Genomic DNA, 21,842 nt, shown 5'->3' with positions numbered 1-21,842 from the left:
AATGGCTCCAAGATCCTTTTCTGCCTGCGCACTGACGAGAAGGGAGCTCCCCAGCCTGTAGGTATGCTGTGGGTCTTCCTCCCGAGGTGCATCACCTTGCACTTGTCAGTGTTGAAACCCATCCTATTCTTATCCACCCACCCTTGTAACCTGTCTAGGTCTGATTGCAGCCTATTCCTCCCTTCTAGTGTGCCCACTTCTCCCCACATCTTAGTGTCGTCTGTGAATTTGAACAGGGTGTTTTTTACCCCCTGTTCTGAGTCAGTGATGAAGATGTTGAATAGTGTGGGCCTGAGGACTGAGCCCTGTGGAACCCCACTGCCCACATCCCTCCAGGTCGAAAATGACCCGTCCACTACCACTCTCTGAGTGTGGCCCTCCAGCCAACTAGTGACCCATTTGACTGTGTAGGTGTCTACGCCACAGTCTCCTAGTCCTTCATTGGCCACTTGCATGGCAGCAAAGGAGAGTCTTGAGACAGAATGTGATGGAGGATTAAGAAATTAATTTATAATCTATTGAAGGGGGCATTCCACAGATGCGGGGCAACATGGAAGAGATGGCGAAGACACAGATGAACAACCGGCCAAACTGGCAGTGCGGGCCACTGGAATATTGGAGTGGGGGGAACAGAGATAAGAAGCAAGAGAATAAAGAGGATCTAGATCTTCGTAGATTTCATAGATTTCAAAGACAGGGCTGCAAGGGACCTCAGAAGATCATCGAGTCCAGCTCCCCTGCCCGAAGGGTAGGAAGTCAGCTGGGGTCATAGGATCCCAGCAAGATAAGCATCCAATTTGCTCTTGAAGGTGTTCAATGTAGGTGCTTGAACCACCTCCGATGGCAGGCTGTTCTAGACCTTCGGGGTCAGACAGTAAAGAAATTCTTCCTTATAGTTTCATAGTTAGTAGGGTTGGAAGGGACCTGAGCAGATCATCAAGTCTGACCCCCTGCCATGGCAGGAAAGAGTACTGGGGTCAAACAACCCCAGCAAGGTGATTGTCAAGCTTTGTCTTAAAGACCCCCAGGGTAGGAGCCAGCAACACTTCACTTGGAAGTTGGTTTCAGATCCTAGCCACCCTGACAGTGAAGTAGAACCTCCTGATGTCTAATCTGAATTTACCCTCTGCCAGCTTATGACCATTATTTCTAGGCACTCCTGGTAGTGGTCTGGGAAACAGGGACTCCCCCAATGCCTGCTGGTCCCCTCTGACTAGTTTGCAACAGGCCACTAGATCCTGCCCTCAGCCTTCTCTTATGGAGGCTGTCCTCGTACAGCCTGCCCTGCTTCCCCCGATCATGCGAGTGGCCCTCTTCTGGATCCTCTCCATTTCCACATCCCTCTTGAAGTGCGGCACCCAGAACTGGACTTAGTACTCCAATTGCAGCCTGACCAGTGCTGCATAGAAGGGGAGTATCACCTCCCTGGACCTGCTCGAGATGCATCTGTGGATGCATGACAAGGTATGGTTGGCCTTCCTGACTGCCTCCCCACACTGCCGGCCCATGTTCATCTTGGCATCAATGAAGACTCCAAGATCTTTTTCTGCCTCTGCACTGATGAAAAAGGAGTTCCCCAGCCTGTAGGTATGGTGCTGGTTCTTCCTCCCCAGGTGCATCACTGCCCACCCCTGTAACCTGTCTAGGTCTGATTAAAGCCTATTCTTTCTTTCTAACATGCCCAGATCCCCCCACATCTTAGTGTCATCAGCAAATTTAAATGGAGTGCTTTTTACCCCCTAATCCAAGTCACTGATGAAGATATTGAACAGTGCAGGCCCGAGGACCGAGCCCTGAAGAACCCCACTGCCCACATCCCTCCAGGCTGAAAATGACCCATCCACCACCACTCTCTGGGTGTGGCCCTCCAGCCAGTTGGTGACCCATTTGACTGTGTAGGTGTCGACACCACAGTCCCCCAGTTTCTTAATGAGAACGGGGTGAGAGACAGTGTCGAAGGCCTTCCAAAAGTCCAGAAAGACTATGTCCACTACTACCCCTGCATCTAGGAATTTGGTGACCTGGTCGTAGAAGGCTACCAGGTTGGTCTGACAGGACATGCCTCTAATGAACCTTGCTGGCCCCTCATGGACATGTGCCAGAATAATTATCTCAAAAAGTTTACCCAGGATTGAGGTAACCTGGAACCATTAAGTCTCTTTTCCCTCGACTGCCTTGTACTCTAACCCAGAGGACTTCCAAGTTTACCCAGGATTGAGGAACCAGCCTATAGTTCCCTGGGTCCTCCTTCCTCCCCCTTTTGAAGATGGGAACCACATTGGTGCTCTTCCAGTCCTCTGGCATCACACCAGAGCCCCATGAGTGCTTTGTAAAGCCACGGCAGGGGTCCCGCAATGACCTCAGCTAATTCCCTCAGCGCTCTGGGGTGGAGATTGTCCGGACCAGGTGAATTAAATACATCCAGTCCCTCCAGAAGTTCCCTGACTAGAACCTCCCTGATCCTTGGCCTACGTGTGCCTCCCCTGGGGCCTGAGGGGGGTCTGGTTGGGGGGGGGGCATGATCTGGTCCCTGCTCAGGAAAATGGAGGCCCCCTATGTATTTAAAAAAGGACTTCTTGTCCCAGCTAGTCCCAGTTCCATCTCCACCTTGGCCTTCCTGTCTGCCTCCCTGCATCCCCAAGCAACCGTGGTATAATCCTCCCTGGTGATGACCCCTCCCTTTCATTGGGTGTACACCTCCCTTTTAGCTAGAAGACATTCTCAGATGCTTTTGGTAAGCCATGGGGGCTTTTGTGCCCTCCTGCTCCCTTTGATCTGTGTTGGGATTACCTTCCTTTGGGCTTGGAGGATTGTCTCCTTAAGGAGCAACCACTCTTCTTGGACACCTGGCTCCCCTCCCCTCCGGCACCTCAGTACTTCCCCAACTATTCTCCTTAGTTCATTGATGTCCGCCCTCCTGAAATCTAGGGCTGCTACCTTGCTGCAGGCCTTTGCCACCTTGTGCTGGATGGTGAATTGCAGCAGGCAATGATCACTGTCGCCCAGGTGGTTGAGCACCCGCAGCCCCCTCACCAGGTCGTCACCCGTGGCCAGCACTAGATCCAACAAGGCGTCTCCCCTGGTGGGGCTGCACACCTCCTGGGTTAGATGGAGGTCCTACATTTGAGCTAGGAATCTATGTGAGTGGTCAGACCTGGCTGACTGCTCTTCCCAGCAGATGTCTGGAAAGTTCAGGTCACCCATGATGACCATGTCCTTTGACCTAACTACCTCCATGAGCTGAGTTAAGAATTCCTGGTCTAGCTCTTCCCCTTGGTTGGGTGGTCTGTAGTAGACCTCCACAATTAAGTCTCTTTTCCCTCGACTGCCTTGTACTCTAACCCAGAGGACTTCCATGTGTCCCTCCTCTGACTCTGTGCTACCTGGTGAGGATGTGTATTCCTCCTTCATGTAGACTGCCACACCCCCGCCTTTCCTCCCTGTCCTGTCCCTCCTGTACAGCCTATAGCCCTTGATATTCACCTCCTGGTCATGCGTTGGGTCCCTCCATATTTCAGTGAGCCCCACTATGTCTGGGTTGGTGTCAGCTCGCAGGAGGGTAAGTTACTCCTGCTTGGTTCCTGTACTACGAGCATTTGTGTAGAGGCATTTGAGGCCTCCTGTGGATGTGTGCACTGGCCCCCTAATCATAGCATTGCCCTGGCCCCTGTTGCTTACCTGTGTATATGTTCTGCTTGTCAGTCTAAGCTGGGCTGTACTTGTGAGCGCTGTTTGTTTTGGGGTCCAAGGCTTCCTCCTCCCTTGTCTTCCTCTTCCCCCGATGAGCCTAGTTTAAAGCCCGCCGGAGGAGATCTGCTAACCTAGAAGAGAACACACTCTTACCTTTAGGGGAAAGATGGAGCCTGTCACGTCCAAGGACCGGTGCACCCTTGACCTGCGAGCCTGGGTCAGCATGACCGGCTGGACGCGGGTGGGGTAAGGTAATTAGGTAGATGGGCAAGCAAGAGAAGTCAGGAAGTTTAACGCATCTTGGTTATACAGAAAGTTTATTTTTACTTACACTACAGGAGATTGTAGTGTAGGGAGGAAGTTGTGGTTGCACGGTGTAGAAAGAGAAGTTGAGCTGTTCAGTTCAGCTTGCAGATGTTTTCACTGCACAGATTACAAACTGCGTGGTGCAGATTTTAAGCAAAGCATACAGGTAACTTTGATCTGAAGGTTTCCGTGAGCTCTTGGCGAGAATGAACGAGCTGGCAGAATGGATACACCTGAAAACTTTTACCGTAGGTGGGGAGAGGTCAGCAACTGGCCAAATCACTGACTATGTCTCCTGGGCGTGCGTGGAGGTCTCCGTAGAAGGCGGAAATCTTTCCAAAGTTATAGCCTATTATAACATGCCAAGTTTGAATAATTATAGGACTGCCAATCATGACTGTGAACAGACTCTGTGTGTTCTTAGGTTCAATGTGAGATTGACTGCGCATGTGTTTTACATTTAGGCTGGGAGGGGGTTGGATACGGAACTATAATGATGAAATATGTTATGTTAGCCTTTTGACCTTTTTGCCATCGGCATCTGAAACCAAAGATTTTTCTTTGACAGAGTCCATCCCACCTGAGCATGTCTCTCATCGTGATGTGCGGGCCGTTGTCAAGGAAGCCAAAGCCCGCTTCAAGACACCATTCCTGAAGCCGCCAGTTGGTCTCTGCAATGCACGTCTCATGCCGTCTTCCACATTCGCTCACTGGTAGAACAGAAGAGAAAACCACCTGTGCACCTATCTCCTTCAGCATGCCCCCCAGAGTATGGTAGTCTGCCATCAGGTGATCAGGGCTTCTCCTGGCTGCATTATTAATACCCACATGGATTAGGACCATGGGGTAGTAATCAGTGGGCTGGATCATGGCCTGGATCATCCCTGTCACATCATGAATCTTTGCTCCAGGTAGGCAGCAGACCTCGCGTGTCAAGGGGTCCTGGCAACAGATGGGGCCCTCTGTACCTCTCAAGATGGAGTCACCTATAACGATCACTTGAAACTTTCTCCTCTGGGACTGCTTAGCTCCTTCAGCCTGTTCATAGCATGGCAAGTGTGGAGTTGCCTCCTCTCCGGTTGCCTCCTCTCCCTCCTTCTCCTCCAGTGTTGCCAGGGCCTTGTATCTGTCCTCCAGCTGGACTGGAGGAACTGATACTGCTGCATTATGAACAGCCCTGGTTCTGGAGGTGACCATCCGCCACTCTGCAGTGGAGGGCACTTCCCGAGGTGCTTCTTCCTTGGGTGTGTGGCCCTGCAGGGAAAGGAAATAGCCATCAATTTCTTCCTCCATCTCCTTGATTCCCCTCAGCCTGCTAACCTCCTCCTGGAGCTCCCTCACCTGTGTCTCCAGGGCCCTAAGCCAGGCACCTGCAGGACAGGTGTGGGGGTCCCCAATCCCTGCCCCCCCTGGGCCTTGCTGGGCAGCCCCCACAGGCCAGGGGGTGGGGGGATGCCAGCTTCCCCATGGGCTCTGTCTGGGTGGAGGCCTCTGACAAGCCCTGGGTAGGCTGCTCCCCCTGGGCAGGGGCCCTGGCAGCACACTGCGTCAACACCATCATAGGAGTTGCTGCTTGTTTTTATCTTAATGCAGTGCCTTCGCCATGCCCTAGTAGGAGTCTCCCTCCTGGCTCTTCCTGCTCACCCGCTGACACACTCTGTTCACACAGCATGGCTTGGGAGCACGGCTCCCTACCAGCTCAGCTAAGAGAGATCTGGGGGGCTTCCGCTATGGATTTGGCTCTCTGGGATAATCAGGCACTCTGGTCTTTCCAGAAGTGCCTGCCAGAAGTCCCGCCCCCTACGCTCCTCTGCTGTGGGGATCTGGTGCCTGCAGAGCCTGCTCCCTGAAGGTTAACCCTGGGGGTGCTCCCTAGCTTGGGGGGACAGTCCCCACTAGCCCTCCCCATGTTTGCATTCTCTGTTCATGTGGTGCAGCGCGGCTCGGGAACATGGCTCCCTACTGGCTCAGCTAAGAGGGATTGGGGGGCTTCCCCTCCGGATCCGGCTCAGCTGCATCCAGTACCTCTGCCCACTTACCTTAGGGGGATCAGCCGGTGCTGCCCCCACTGCTGGCTCCGCTGCTGCTGTGTCTGCCTCTGCCTTGGGTGCGGTAAGGGGGCACACGTGCTTGAAGGACATGTGTGCCTGGATCCCTCCTTTCCCCGCTGCTCCTGGCTCCCGAGTGTCCAGCCTGGAATGGTAGTTTCTGACCGTTTGACCTCGTCATCCCTTGGGGCACTCTGGTGAACTGACATTCCCCCAGATCCTGGTGGTCACCCCTGATAAACTTATAGGTGGCCATCAGATCATCCCTGATCCTGCACTTTTCCAGGCTAAAGACCCCCATGGCTCTCAACCTGTAATCATAAGGTCTGTTTTCCTGACCTCTAATTATGCGTGTGACTCTTCTCTGGATTCTCTCAACATCCTTTCTCCACATCCTTTTTGAATTGTGGAGCCCAAAACTGGATGCAGTACTCCACCTGCGGCCTCACCAAGGCCGAGTACAAAAGGAGAAAGACATCCTGGGATTTGCTGGAGAAGCATCTATGGATGCAAGCCAATGTTTTCATTGCTTTACCAGCTGCAGCATCACATTGCAGGCTCATGTTCATCTTGTGGTCAATGATGACCCCCAAGTCTCTTTCTTCCATAGTGCTAACCAGCGTAGCACTGTCAAGCCTATAAGGATGCTGCACGTTTTTCTTCCCAAGGTGGAGAACCTTGCATTTTTCAGTGTTAAACACCACCAGGTTCTCGTCTGCCTATTTGCTGAGCCTGTCCAGGTCAGCCTGGATCACCGGCCTGTCTTCTGGTGTGGATGCTTTGCCCCAAAGTTTGGTGTCATCAGTGAACTTGGCCAGTCCACTTCTGACTCCAATGTCCACATCATTAATGAAGATGTTGAATAATATGTGTCCAAGGACAGAGCCTTGGGGGACCCCACTGGTCACAGGACACCATGATGACTGAGTTCCATCAATTACTACCCTCTGGATCTGACCAGAAGCCAATTTCCCAGCCAGCAGATCGTGGTGGACCCAAGGCCACCATTGGCCAGTTTTGCCAAGAGGTGGTCATGGGATACCAGATTGAAGGCTTTTTTGAAGTCAAGATATATGACATCAATCTCTTCTCCCCTGCCCAGGTGATAGGTCACCTGGTCATAGAAGGAAATGAGATTGGTCAAGCAAAACCTACCTGCAAAAACCCGTGCTGGCTATCCCTTGGGATGTTTGCGTCAGACAGTCCATTAAGGATGGCCTCTTTAATAAACTTTTCTAAGATCTTCCCCAGGATAGAAGTCAGGCTGATGGGCCTAAAGTTACCTGGATCCACTTTCCTCCCTTTCTTGAAGATTGGCACCACATTGACCTTTTTCCAGTCTTCAGGCACTACACCAGAGCACCAGGAGTTTTCAAAGATCCATGCCAGAGGCTGGGCTATGATGCTTGCCAGCTCCTTGAGTACCCTGGGGTGTAGATTGTCAGGGCCAGCTGACTTGAAGGTATCCAGCCTCTCAAGATGTTCCTTCACAAGGTCAGCACTGATGGAGGGCAGGGGATCTCCCTTACCCGGACCTCCCTGTCCTGTAGTGGGCATGGGGATCCTATGGGACAGATGAAAGACCGACACAAAGTACCCATTTAATAGGTTGGCTTTTTCCTGGGCGTCAGTTGTCAGTTGTCCCATCTGGTTCAGCAGGTGTCCAATGTTGCCCTTGCTTTTCCTCTGGCTCCCCACATATCTGAAAAAGGACTTTCTATTGTCTTTGATGCTCGAAGCTAGTTGGAGTTCAGTTGCAGCCTTGGCTTTCCTGGTTTTCTCCCTGCAGGACCAGACCAGTGCAGAATAATCTTCCTTGGAGGTGAATCCCATCCTCCATCCTTTGTAGGCCTTTCTTTTTAGCCTCAGGAGGTTGCTGGGTCTCTGGAGAGCCATGGGATCTGCTGTGCCCTCTTGCTGCCTTTCCTCCAAGATGAAATTGAATTAGCTTGTGCATTGAGGATCACTCCCTTGAGAAGCAACCACTCTGCTTGAACTCCCTTCTTCCTGGGGTCATGGTTCCTTAGGGCCTCACTGACAAGCCTCCTGAGCTTGTCAAAGTTGGCTTTCCTGAAGTCAAGGACTTCTGTGTTGTTGACTGACTTGCCAGCTTTGTGGCGGGTGGTGAAGGAGATCAGCTCGTGGTCACTGTCTCTCAGCTTCCCATCGATCACAAGGTCACCGATTAGGTCATCCCCAGTATCCAGTACCAGGTCGAGCAGTGCTTTGCCTCTCATTGGCCCATAGACTTCTTGAGTCAGGTAGAGATCATCCGCGCATGAGCAAAAGCTTTGTGACCACTTGGATTTTGCTGAGTGATCCTCCCACGAGATGTCCGGGTAATTGAAGTCACCCATGACAACCATGGTCCTGGAGCATGCGGCCTCAGCCAGCTTCTGGGGCGAACTCCTGGTCAAGCTCAGGACTTTGGGTGGGAGGTCTGTTATAGACTCCCACCTTTGTGTCCCCTATGCTGTGTTCCCCACCGATTTTAACTCAGAAGGTCTCCAGTCATCCACCCTGGTGACCAACATCAGCTGGCAGGGTTGTGTAGTTTTCCTTAACATAGAGAGCTATACCCCCGCCCCTTTTATCTACATGATCCCTCCTGTACAGGGTATAGCCATCTATACCTGTGGTCCTGTCATGGGTGGAGTCCCACCAGGTCTCCATTATCCCTATGACATCAAAATTATTTGTATTAAGCAGGAGGACGAGCTCCTCCTGCTTATTCCCCAAGCTCCTGGCATTAGTGTACAGGCAGGCAAGTGTGCCCTTGGGGGCTCTTGCCTTGCCCACAGATTGTGCCAGGGCTGGGGCAGGGGTGAGTTCCCTGAAGTTCCTTGGCCTGCTGGCTTTGCAAGGGTTGCTTAGTGGGCCAGCAGTGGCAGTAGTTCCCCTGTCCTGCAGCGGGCTTAGTTTAAAGCCTGGTGGAGCAGGTCAGCCAGTATGGCTGAGAAGAGCCTCCTCCCCATTGGAGAGAGGTGGAGGCTATCTCCTCCCAGCAGCTTGCTGCCTCTCTCGCCAAAAAGCAGGCTGTGGTCATGGAAGCCAAAGCCTTTCTGATGACACCAGCACCACAGTTTTTGGTTAACTATGTGGATCCTCCTCTTGCTTCTCAGCCCATACCCCAAGGCTGGGAGGATCAAAGATAACACCACCTGTGCCCCCAGACCCTTCAGCCCCGCTCCCAAATCCCTGTAGTGTCTCATAACCCAGCTGGGAGTGCTCCGAGCTGTGTCATTGGTGCCCACATGAATAAGGAGCATGGGATAGTGGTCTGTGGGCTGGAGGAGCTTAGGGATCCTCTTGGCAATGTCCCAGATGCGGGCCCCCGGGAAGCAGCAGACTTCCCGGACTAAGGGGTCGGGGCAGCAGATTGCCCCATCAGTCCCCCTCAGGATGGAGTCTCGCACAACAAACACGTTATGTTTTGTTTTGGGGAGAGTGGGGACGGTAGCTGCAGTTGAGCCTGTGTTGCCTGTGGGAGCTGGCAACTCAGCAGGCTCTGCTGGAGCAGCAAAAGGTGCATAACTGTCGCTAAGCTCTGGCCGGGCAGGGTCCTTGTTGCAGTGAGCCTTAGGGCCCTTGACCACCTTGGTACATGCCCCTGACTGGACAGAGTGGGAGGTCCCAGAGTCCTCCCTTGTCCTGGAGCTATGTGGGAGAAGCAGGGCAAGATTTGAGGGAAAACAGGACTGAGAAGAATGTTTTGTTTTGTTTTATATGTTTTTATTTTTGTTTTTGGTAGTCTCCCGACTTCCAGACTGCCACGTCTCAAGCACCTGCAGTTTTGGCCATCTGTTACTAAAACTCCTCCAAGTTTCCTATAATTGGATTCTCTGTTATTTATGCTATTTCTGTATTTAGTGAGTCTTTTCTCAGGAAAAAGAATGTGCGTGCTGACTGACAGAAGCTCTTTATGTCTCTCTAGTCTAATATTCCTACATTACTGAAGCACTGTTCAACTGCTTAGTAGCTCTATAGCAGAACTGAAGTGACAATGCCTTTGGGTCTAAATGAGCACATTTCTACTTACTTTATTAAACATAGTAAACCAATTGCTGAAGTTTATTTCTTCTGTGGATTTTGCTGTAACACACACCAATTATATCCACCACAGTCTAATAAAATGCTTCCAAAAAACAGCAGCTTCCACATAACTTTGCTGGGCTGCTTGCAAAATTTGTAACGTGCTCAGATTTCTGAGACTGGACCTGAGAGGCAGCTGGATCATGATGTATTCTCTGTATTATTTCTCTGAAGTTAAATTGTATGTTTGGATATTTTTTTTTTTATTCATAATGCTTGAGGACCTATCAAGGAAATATGTTTCTGTTGGAGTCTGCCAAAATCCCTATTTACTTGAGTGAAAGTAAGATCAAGCCCCCCAAAAAGTGTTTTACAAATTGAACATCTGTTATTAAGATTACTTCTGCTACCACATTCACATACTCAGAAAAAAACCATGTGTTTAGAGCGTCATTTTGACATAGGTTCGAACATTATAGCACAAAAATGTCTAAAAAGCAAATTTTATGTCTTTTTAAGAGTTGAAGGGAAATATCACCCTTTTGCTTGCTGTGTGCATGTTTAAAGTAGGTATAATAAGGAAAGCAGAGATCTTAGAGTGGTTTGGCAATGAATACAGGAGAATGAAAAATTAGTTGTACTTTGAAAGTAGACACATGCCTTGAGTTGCTGATTGCGCCGTAACTGGTTACTACTGCACAGTAGTATTGCGTGGCACAAAGCATGACGTGACAGTACTGCACAGTAGTAATGAGCTACTGCAAAGTCAGCCTCACCTAAAAGCCAGTTACTGTGCAGTTCATTACTAAATGACTACTCAGTAATGACTGCACAGGCAGCATCTCTTGTTGACTTAACCGTTATGTCTGGTTAAATGTATACATTTGCATAAAAGCCATTTTGAGATATTATTGTGTGCCTGATACTAACTGGAGGCACCCTGTGTCCCAGCCTGCCCTGGCCTGCAATATATGAAGCAGTGGGACAATGAGTCCTGCTGCAAACTGCAGAAGCAGGGATGTGCACTGCAGCACAAATTTGTGCCACTCCTATTTGTGCAGCTGCAAATGCACACCCCTGCTTGTGTGGGCACAGCCCCTGAGTTCTTCATGGTATCCACAGAAAATCATCACCTATATCATAAACTTCTAGCTCTCACCTTCCTCAAGCAGGAATGCATATTCCTCTCTTTCCAGACTGGAGTTTTATGTTGTTGTCCGCAAGCAATTCATTATGCCTAGTCCAGCAGGACTAACTTCAGCGTGGCCTCTGCAGCTGTTTACAGGGACAATTACAAGAGTTAACTAATGGCCCTCCAGTTTTCACAGAACAAAGCACTATTTATTTAGCACCAAATCATTACAGAGAAAGCATATCACAAGCAAGTAAACAAATTGCCTACATACTAAACTTACCATTGTATTCATAGGCCCTTGACAAGTTCAGTATTCAAGTTGGTCAATTCTTTCTTTCTGTTTAAGTGTCTCTGTGTCTATGAGCTGGATTCTTTTTCTAATATTTAGCTTTATTAGCCTTTTGAACCAGAGTATTTACCCTAGAAGATGAGAGCAGTTGCCTGTAATAGTGATTTGCCCAAACAACCTCTGTTGTTATTTCAGATTCCATAGGAAACCTAGCCATTGAGCCAAGAGCAGAAGTGAACATATAAAACTATAGCTTTGATACAGCAGGTTCCTTTTTTTTTTTTTTTTTTTTAATATTCTTGGTGTCCATAGCATCTGTCATATTTCAGTGTAATAGTCTTTCAAATGTCCATGCTTCCAAAACATTGCTTTGTTACATATGGCCTTAGTGAGGACAATACTGGAATGCTGCACACAGTTCTGGTATTCACTTTTTATAATCAAAGCAAAGGCACATCTCAGCTTAATGGCTGATTTATACCATCTGGAAATCTAACCCTTAGTGTCCTTTCAAGAGGGTGGGTGAATTCCATTTTCATATATTCTGTATGATAGACAGACATGTATAATGCATCTAAGTCATGGTAAGATAAAAGAAATCCTAAAGTTTTACGTACAGGAGAACTAAACAGACCAATATAGAAAATAATACCTGTTTTGTCTGGTGAGAACAAGTTGTTCTTTAAATTCTGCTGCATTAGCATTTTGTCATTCAGTCACATCATACTGGGCTAGGGGTATTTTTTTAACTCTGCATGACATGTAACAGCGCTTAGAACTAATGATGTGATGTGACTTGACAACATTTTCAGCAAAGAAGTATTATCTCTCTGCTGCCAATGTAGCAGCTCTTCTATTTTCCTGAAAAATACAGGATTTGCATTACAAAAAGGTGACCTTTTCTTTGCCTCTAGTAAGTGATACTCACTTCACTACATACAATAGCCCATAGAATTCCCACATTTTACCAAACACCACTTACCTCCTCTAGGGTTTTTAAACTGATTTATTTATCAATTTATATAGTGCCCTGCACCAGCTGTCTGCTAGAGAACAAAGTCAAAACACTCAAACTGGGTCCAACAGCCCAAGGGAAAAGCCAACTACTCTGCCAAAACTAATGGGGAGGAAAAAAGAAAGAAAAGTAATCCAGAAAGAGTGAGCTAATGGAAAGAGGAGAATCAAAATGGTCAAAGGTGAATTAACCTGAATAGAAAGGCCTCATTTAGAATAAGCCTTAAAGGCAGCTACAGAGAGCTGTACCAAATATATCAAAAAAGTCAAGGCTATAACTGTGGTCTCAAGTGTCTTTGTGTGTTTCACAATTGGAAGAATGTTTTTTTTCCACCTTAAAAGCAATTAGTTCATAAATGTAACAACTTTATACTTCTCAATTGCCCCCAAAAGTCATATTACTGCTCTGAAATGGTTGGGATCCTTATAGAAAGCTCTTGAGCATTGCACATTGGAAACGCTCTTGCATAGCACTCCTAAAGAACTGCTTTTACACAGAATTCCATCCTCAGTTAGAAGTGTCCTTACTTGCAAAGCATGGAATTGGCTATAAAATACCCATTATTACCAGGACATATAAAAATAGTACTTGGCATGCCAGTGCAAGCTCAACTGAGTTTGTATGTGCAATCTGCTTGTTGCGCATTGGACTCCTCAGCCATTCAAGAAACTTTGGTGGTACCTGGTAACTCACCAAAGAGACAGTCTCCATGGTCTTCCAAGACTGATGACTGACAATGATGAATGATGGGAAAAACTTTGGTAAATGGAGGTGCATAGATTCATAGATTGTAAGGCCAGAAGGGACCTCGGAATATCATTGGGTCCAGCCCCCTGCACCAAGCAGGAAAGATAACTGGGGGCCAGGTGACCCCAGCAAGGTGACTGTCTAGTTTCCTCTTGAAGATTTCCAGGGTAGGTGATTACATCAACTCTGGGGGGAGCTTATTCCACAGTCTGGACACCCTGACTGTGAAGAAGTTTTTCCTAATGTTGAGCCTGAATTGTTCTTCCATGAGTTTGTGGCCATTACTCCTAGTTTTCACCTCAGGTGCCCTGGTGAACAGTTGCTCACTGTGCTCTTTATGTACTCCTCTAGTGTAGCAGTAAGTTGCTACTAGGTTCCCTCTCAGCCTTCTTTTCTTCAGGGTGAAGAGTCCCAGATCCCCCAGCCTTTCCTTGTATAGCTTGCTGTGTAAGCCTCTGATCAAGCCTTGTCCATGTCCTTGTTAAAAGTGTGGTGCCCAGAACTGGACTCAGTACTCCAGCTCCAGTCATGCCAAGCCTGTAGGTGTGTTGGGGGTTGCTCATCCTGAGGTGGAGCACTTTACATTTCTCAGCATTGAACTTCATTAGATTCTGATTTTCCCAACTTGCTAGCCTGTCTAGGACTACCTGTATCTGTAGCCTTTTTTCAAGCATGACCACACTTCCCCATAACTTGGTGTTATCCATGAACTTGGCCAGTGAGCTCTTCACCCCCACATCCAAATCGTTAATAAAGGTGTTGAAAAGCACTGGATCAAGCACGGACCCCTGTGAAACACTGCTGCCCACTTCTCTCCAGGAGGAGAGATCCTTGACTCTCGGGGTCCTATCCTGCAGCCAGTTTCTCACCCACCTTACTGTCTTGGAATGAAGCCCATAATCTTCCAATTTTCTCACAAGGACACCGTGAGATACCAGATCAGAGGCCTTTTGGAAGTCTAGGTATACAATGTCAGCCTGTTCTCTTTGTGTCCAGGTGGTGAGTTACCTTGTCATAGAAGGAGATGAGGTTTGTACGGCAAGACCTGCCTGCGATGAAGCCATGCCCGCTGTCATTCAGAATCTTACCTTCTGCAAGCTTCAGATAGACTCCTTGATGAACTTTTCTAGGATTTTCCCTAGGATGGAAGTTAGCCTGACTGGCCTATAGTTACCTGGGTCTTCCCTCCGGCCCTCTTCTAGTCCTCAGGGGCTTCTCCAGAGTGCCACGAGTTGTGGAAGAGTTTCGCCAGGGGTTCCGCAATGACTTTGGCCAGCTCCTTCTCCACTCTTGGATGAAGATCATCCGGTCCTGCTGACTTGTATAGGTCTAATTTTTTTTAAATTGGTCATATGACCTATATCCAAAGATTTTTTTCATTATTGATTGTTAATTGTATTTTACTTTGTTGTGTGGTATTGCCAAAGGGCCTGAATCTTGCATAGCACTCCTAAAGTTTTGAAACCAACAGTTTCATACTTCTGGTCAGGTTCAGGTCATCGTGAGCAGAAGTCTGTGAATAACTGTTTTATCAATTTGGCTCCTAAAGGGAAAATTTGGATTTTTTTTTTCTCCCAAGAGTATACTGGATGGGAGGTTCAATGTAAAATGAATGGCTTTTAGCTGTTTGGCAATTGAAAATAAATGCTCTTGAGTGTTCAACAAAACATTACATTCTACTCAAAATAAAACATTTAATTTCATATACTTCTGTAAAAATAAAAGGAAACTTGGAAATGGAAAAACAGAGCCACAAGCGGACAGGCACTGTTCACAGAAGCATGCACAAAGAAATGGTATTCTCTATTCTGTGCTCATGAGAAGAAGCTAAAAGAACTAGAATTATTTAGTTTGGAGAAGAGTGGGGATTTGGTAATAGTCTTTAAATGCCTGACAGATGATAATAAAGAGGATAGAGAAGGACTTTTCTCTGTGATTAGAGGGGATGAGACAAGAATCATGGCTTCAAGCTGCAGTAGATCAAAATTAGGTTGGAGACTCAGTGGAGCTTTCTGCCTATAAGGATGGTCAAACATTGAAAAAGGATACCTAGAAAAATTGTGGAATCTCTTTTTTTGGAAATATTCAAGAGCAGGTTATACAGACACATGACTGGGACAGTTTAGCCAGGGACAATCCTACCTTGAGCAAGGGACCTTGTGAGGTTCCTTCCAGCCATACTTTCCTATGATCCCATGATACTTACCTTGGATAGAGAAGACCAGGTTTAAAACCATTCTCTATCTATTTTGAGGTAGGGTCTGGAATCTGGGTATCTCCCCTCTCACAATGGAATGCCAACTACTGGTCTATGAGGCATTCTGAGTTGTCTTTCTCTCCCAATGCAGCTGTTCCACTTTGTATAAGTAAATATTCATTAAGATCATGGCACGAATCTTGAAACCTCCTGTCCCAAGTGAGTGCCAGAACCACTTGGGTGTGCCATCATTCTTACTCTGGCCATGGGCAATGCTGGGGCGAGGGGGGGGAAGGACAGGGGTTGGGTTTTTTTTGGCTAAGACCAAAATTTGCTTTAGCCTGCCCATAACCACCCCAAGCCCCTGGCCTCCCCCGCAGGCTGCCACTGCCTGCCCCACTCCCACCCACAGCCCACAGAGGTATGGCACCTTAAGTGTGTATTGTTATAAAAATGAGTATGTTTAGCCAGAGGATGTATAGCACAGCCCTCCCAATTTTGTATCTAGGCCACCTCAGCCCCTTCACCAGGAAGAGGCTGGCACTGTTGCTGTCCCTGGCACAGCAAATATTTAAGCATTATATAAAAAAGAATAGCTATCACCCTCAAAGGCACACACTGAACTTGTGATTCAGTGACCTGGACTTCTGGCTTTGAGATTCACCCTCAAAGGCACTTAAAGATGGTTTTGTAGTTACATGTGGATATATACAACTTTACACTTTCTGATAGTGCTAAATCATTTAAAATATGGAAATAAATGAAGTCTATTATTCTCAAGTGACAGTCTCCTGAAAGGTGATCTTAAACTTTGGTCTGAATCAAACAAAGAACAGATTTGAACCTGGGTGACCCTCACACAAAATGAAGGCCCTTAACCAGGCCTTCTTCCTTCTCAAGTTTGTCAATAGCACCTAAGTCTGCTTGTGAGTCTAGTCTGCAAAATCAAAGTGGTTCATTTTGGGAATGCCATATTAGCCACATCAATGTTTTTCTTCATTTTTTCAGCAGCCAAAGTCTTACCTGGATTTAAATGATTTGGCACTATAAGAAAGGGTAAAATTGTATGTATCCATCTGTAACCTTTGTAACCAAAAGACCAGAGTTTTGTTGTTTCCATTCTCCTTCTTCACCATTAATTGGAACTAGGAGGATCAGACGATGGTATTTCATTGTGGGCCTGGCTTCATCTAGGGCACTGGATCATTGATGTTTCTCACATCCATGGAGATGGCAGAGGGTGGTGCCAGAGGCCTGGCAGAGGTAGTGCAAGGTAGCCTTCCATGCTGATTATAGATGAAAATAATGTTCTAGGTGATGATTGTGCTAGTGATGGTTATAAACCTGTGGGCAGAAATACAGTATCTGCTGTCTCTGATGAGGTGATGTTGCAAGTTATGTTTTGCATAAGAAATATGGTCCTCAAGTTAATACTTCAGAAGGTGTCCAATCCATGGTTTTCTATAAGTATAATGAGTTGAGGCCCAGCTGAGGCAGACCTAGTCTGTAGGTAATCAGGGAATCAGGTTTGGTCATATCTCAGGAAAAGGCCCTGCCCAGATGGGCTATATAAGCTCAGATGGCCTGCTTAGAACTATTAAACTTGACTCCATGCCTTAAACTTCTAGCTTGTGACTCAGTGCTCCAGACTTCTGGCTTGGACCCATCTTTTTATTCTTGCTTGCTCCTGTTTCTGTCTTGGACTTCTTGGCTTGACCTACAGTTTCCCCACACCTCAACCTTGTCTTGACCCTTGGCTTGTTATCCTGGATAAGGACCGAAACTTAGCTTTACTTTAGCTTCTACTCTAACAAAGCCCTGACCTAGTACAATCCACTCCAGCTGCCTACCTATACCCCAGTCAGCTCTTTACAGTGATGATATTTTGGCCTTGCATATGCAGTGGTCCTAATTTGTGATCATGCAGGCAGAAGAAAGGAGGATCCTGTACTTAGAGCATGGTGAGAGTAAATTTCTTTAGGGAGGGAGATATGGATGAGGAATGTAATTTCACTTGGTTTTCCCACCACTATGGGATGTCATCATACCAATAAGGTGCATGCAGGCTAAAAAACAGAACCATTGTGACATCACAACATGGTGCTTGTAATCTTGGAGACTTATTTTTAGATGCTTGCAGCATTTTTGAGGTATCCAGATCACCTCTACCTACAACAGCAGCAGAAAACAGCATGGCAGCAGAAACTGCCAGGATGTTTTATACACAGTTGTCTTGTACACCTCATCACTAACCTTAGCTGCCATTTTTTTACTGATGTCCTCAACTTCCTTAGGCAGCATTTAGTCTCTGAGACAGCCTCCTGGCCTGCCCTTGTCAGCTGGTGTCAACTCATTTATTCAGGCACCCATTCAATTATCTGCATTGTCTCTCATCACAGCATGTATTTCATTTACTTCTTCCAAGGGGAAAAAAAAATCCCATATGTTGCATGAGCCATTTCCTCCAATCAGTGGCCTCCCCCTCTTCCCATATTTCCAGACCTCAGGACTTCCCACACAGCGGAGGTACAGACCATGTCATAATCATGCTGTGTCTTTTATAGCTTTCTTCCAGAAAGCCATAAAATGATGATGTCACTGCCACATGATTCTCAGAGTTCCCATCTCCCAAATCAGGGTTGCTGTTCGTCCACTGTAGTAGAGGCTCTGATCCACTTCTGTGTAGGGTCGAAATGACTGATAGATCTCCAACTCTTCAGTGCTAGAGATACAACTATTGGCTCTTTGTGCTGCCTAGAGAATTTGATTTGATGAGATAGAAGCTATGAGCATAGCTGAGGGTATGTAGTTTGGCAGGGTGGGATTGGTGGGGAGGTGTCTATATGCCCACAAGTTTTGCAAAAGGAAAGAGTAGCAACCAATTGAGTCAGCAGTGGGAAAGGACAAGAGTTGTTGTAAGCTGTATTTACCCTCCAGAAGGTGTGCAGCGTAAGAGGCTTCGCTCAAGGAGACAAGGAGGAAACGGGTCACTCCCCAGCAGTATCACTGGGAAACAGGCTGTGAATGAAAAATGCCCTGCTTGCTTGCGTTCTTTTGTGTTTACAGAAACAGCAAGGGTGGTTTGAAATTCCCAAGCTTTGTGCTGGGGCTGTCTGAGAATCTTCTGGGAAAGCGAATGCCATCAGTTGCCTGGGTGGTAGGGAAAAGATGAAAGATGCTTTCCTTTTATCCTGAGGGCTAGGTGGTGCTATGCATGCTTCTTGAGCATGTCTCATCTCAGACACTTGGTCTGTCTCCAGTCATCGCTGGCTACTGAGATACTTGTCAAGAGTCCAGTCTTCTATGGTTAGCGGCAGACTTAGGGGTAGACTGGCCTTCCAATGTGACCCCCTGCCCTTCTAAAACCCACTTTGGATTCTGGCCTTAATATTTCTAACCTACTTTGAGGATCTAGAATGAAAAGTGATCTATTTAAATTCAAGCATTATGATTGACAAAAACATGCAATTTCCAGTAGAAATGGCATGTTTCCACACTAGATCCTCACAGAATCACTCTGAAATGTAATTGTAAGGAAATTAAAGAAATTGGTTCAGAAATTAAAGCTGTAAACCCTGGATGATGCTGGGACATTAGCTAATATTATCGGGGACCCTTCTTGTAGGCATCCTTTCATTTTTTAAACAACGTGATAAAGTGACTAAAATTCCCTCTATAGACAAATCTGGTACGTTCCAAGGGGCTGTTCCTGGCCTGCTGAATATGTCTGGAAATTAAAAGTTAAGTTAGTCTGAAGCTATGCAATACTGTAGCGCCCTCCCCGCATCTCATCCATCCTTGGATTGTCTGATAATACGTGTTTTAAATTCCAGTGGCGGTGAGTTACCATATGCTCCCACCAAGTTGCCTTCTTCTTCCAACCACCCTTGAGAGTACTGTATTCACCAGATACCATATGCAAGCTATTTGATGAATCTAAAACTAATGAATTCATTTTTCTTTAATTTAAAAGAATAGTTTCTACAATGCATTGCTTCTTGCACTGTTTTATAGGCATTTTTATAGTAGCAGTACAGAAAATGTCTATACCAATTTCTTCAGGAACTTAAACACATCATTTCCAATGTCAATGGTTCACCATCCTGGGGAAGGCAGTGGCTCAAAGCCGTTATCCAATGCACGTGTCTGTATATGCTATTCTCTTCTGTTCTTTTCAGTTTTATCAATCGAAGCCCCAGTGACCTCTGCTGAAATGCCTCCAAATCAGTGCACTAGGGGATTACACTTGTAATGTTATGGAAAATACCTACAGGGATAGCAGCAGATTGTATTGCAATTGTCCAAGATCTTTTACAATTCCTATTGTCAATTTTGTAAGCGCATGTTTTCCAGGATGAGAATCTGTAAGCTTTTCTGCCTGGCTGAAATCTAATTTTCTGTTTCAATTTTGTGCCAAAGAAAGTGACTCTTTCCAGTTTAGCTGTGTGGACATCAGAGTAACTCTAAAGTAATTATTTTCAGATACACTTAATTCATCTTCTAATTCCACTGACTTAGATCAATGCCTAAATCAAAGCTTCAGTGGTTTCAAAGACTTTCCTGTTGTAGCTGGATGATGTGAAAGGCAGCTGAAGGCTAATAACTTGGGTGTATTGGCAGTTTGGAAGTTAGCACAGTTTGCCTCTGTTTCCATATCATCCATGTGTGTGCCTACCACTGGGACAGAGGAAGCTTTTTCTGTGTTATTAACTTCAAATGGGTTGCAAGGGTGACTGCTAGATGGATTCAGCGCTTATTAACATGCGTTACAGCCATTGTTCTGCAACCCAAAAGAAATTGGCAATTGTTCTTTATGATTTACAACCTTCCATTACTATGTACAATGACTTCATCAACTGCCAACGAAGGCAGTGACAAAATTAGCATTGACGTCAGTGCATGCAGGATCAGACCCATACGTTTGATACATATGCCTTATCTTTGCAAAGCCTCTATAGTGTTCTGAGATAAGGGATTTTATATACCAGTGGTTTATGAATGAAGTTAATCTACTGCTTGAGCTGCATTAAAATGTAAGTTGATTAAATGTGGATATCAGTTGAAATATCAACCTGCTGAGAGAAAGTTATTTTGCGGCTTTCTTTTTCTATTCATGTTTGTTTCATTCTCCTCTATAAGCAGCATCTCTCTGATCATTTTCTTCATATTAATAATTAAAACTGGGCAAAGTTTGTGAAAATTTCAGCATCTGCAATTACTTCCATGAATGGCCAACCATCAATCAAGTACCTAAGAACAATAAGTAATATGACTCTTAAACAACACTACAAAAAACTCCCTCCATTTATTCAGTAAAAATGTATATGAATTTCATACAGTGTCAGTCAAACAACTCCAGAAAGGTTAAAATTAAGTTAAAATTATGAAACATTGAAGATACAGTGAACTGAAGGATACTATATAGATCTCTCAACTTCCAACTATTCTGAAAACTGTAACTCTTTCCAATTTGCAATTTTTCTAGGGTTTTCCTTTGTCTTTACTAGTCATTATTTTTCTCAATGTGACAAGAGGTTGTCAAGGAGATGCACCAGTAATTCATACTAGGATAAAAGTTACTCAATGCATTCATTAGAGTCAGTTAAAAATGTTCCAGTCGGGAAAACACCCATGTGTTATTGTGTAGGGTGTAATAGATCTCTACACAGTACAAAATGGCAGTTAAAAAGGTGTATATATATATATGGTAGTTAATAAATATACAGGGGGGTGTGTGTGTGTGTGTGTGTGTGTGTGTGTGTGTGTGTGTGTATAAATAAAAAAGGGGATAGAAAAGGGAAGTGGTAACATCATAATAAAATGTAAACTGATGGGCCCCTTTTACCTGCTGCCCTGAATTTTGCTGCACCTCCATGATCTCCACAGTATTTTCATTTATTCCTTTTCATAAAATAATTTATTTCATACTGATACTAGAAATGCTTCACCACACAACAGGCAGCAAACCAGTGGAACTCACTGACACATGACATCCCTAAGCCAAAGGTAGTTATACATGTGCTCTGGGAATGGAGTTGGATGGGGGGGGGCACTTTAATTAGAGTGGCTCTGAGAGCTGCTCTAAATAAAGCACCCAGAGCATCACGTGTATCAGCGTCCCCACACTGAAAAATTGCAGCAGAGGCACTTTAACTAAAGTTAATCAAATTAACTTAAGTTAAAGTGCCCCCACCAACATTTTTCAGTGCAGGGACACTAATATACATGGTGCTGAAGTCTGCTGAGGCATGGTAATTATCACACTTTTTTATAGCTTGTCGAAACACCCTTGCTGCACGTGTATAGGTGGCCAAAGAGTTAACTAGAATTCAAACAAGGGATGACCAATTATTTAGAGTAGCATAGTTAAGGAGGGGCAGCAT

Source organism: Crocodylus siamensis, chromosome 3 (assembly GCF_052110815.1).
Source record: "Crocodylus siamensis isolate JL-2025a chromosome 3, ASM5211081v1, whole genome shotgun sequence".
Classification (NCBI taxonomy): Eukaryota; Metazoa; Chordata; order Crocodylia; family Crocodylidae; genus Crocodylus; species Crocodylus siamensis.
Note: the sequence above shows the minus strand (reverse complement) of the source record.